This window comes from Benincasa hispida, chromosome 9 (assembly GCF_009727055.1).
Source record: "Benincasa hispida cultivar B227 chromosome 9, ASM972705v1, whole genome shotgun sequence".
Taxonomy (NCBI): Eukaryota; Viridiplantae; Streptophyta; class Magnoliopsida; order Cucurbitales; family Cucurbitaceae; genus Benincasa; species Benincasa hispida.
The window spans coordinates 56,297,075-56,297,995 of record NC_052357.1 but is presented as its reverse complement, the minus strand read 5'-3'; the positions used below and the strand labels follow the sequence as shown (position 1 = coordinate 56,297,995).

Sequence of the window (921 nt, the reverse complement as noted above, 5' to 3'; positions counted from 1 at the left end):
CTTTTTTCTTAATACCCAACCTTAAATATTTGAGATCTACATTCGTAGGGTTTGTTTTTGCTCGTTTTTATATTTTTCACGGTAAGATTAATGAAATTTTTGAATCCTTAATTTTACTGAATATGTCTATAAAAATATCGATAAAATGTTGATGTTGAGTTATATTTATAAAAAAAAACATATACAAAAAAAACAAAAATAAATAAATAAACGAATATTTTACATTTTTTGGACAAATCATGATAAAATGTCATTTTTATTGCTTATTTTTATGTTTTATTTTATAATAAATAAAAATGTCGATGAAAATATCGACACATTAACAAAAAATTAATACTATAAATTCAACTGTTTGAAAGTACTACATCACAATATTTAAAAGAAGGGAAACAGAAGAAAATTAAAAAAAATAATAATGCAAACAAAATTTCATAATTAAAATAAAAGAAAATTTTTAACAAATTATAGAAGGGATAAAATGAGAAAAGTGTGGGTGGAAAATGATAAACTACAATAAAAAGAAAAAAGAAAATAGAAAATAGAAAATAGAAAATAGGGGGAAAAAAAAGAAAGAAAAAAGGTCCCACCGAGATTTGAACTCGGGTTACTGGATTCAGAGTCCAATGTCCTAACCACTAGACCATGGGACCTTGCTGCTTAATAACTTTACACTTTTCATTAAAACCTTAATTACACTGAAACTACGTTAAAATAATAATAATAATAAATGAATTGATCAACTGAAATGCATAACATATGCTTACACATTTTTTATTTCCACAAGCAAAGTCAATTTGTTATTTATCATTTTGTGAAATAATTTTATTCTATATAGCTAAAAGAGTTCATCTATTTTATAAACTTTAAAACAACTTGTTAGAGGTAAAAGTGAAATAATAACAATTAGGTTTAAATTCTATT

General features: G+C 23.1%; 1 non-coding gene across 1 annotated transcript; it reads right to left on the bottom strand.

Annotated features, from left to right (window-relative positions):
* Window positions 1-578: 578 nt before the first annotated feature.
* On the bottom strand, window positions 579-650 carry TRNAQ-CUG. The gene has a single exon. It is a non-coding gene; the product is annotated as a tRNA-Gln (tRNA).
* Window positions 651-921: the final 271 nt, after the last annotated feature.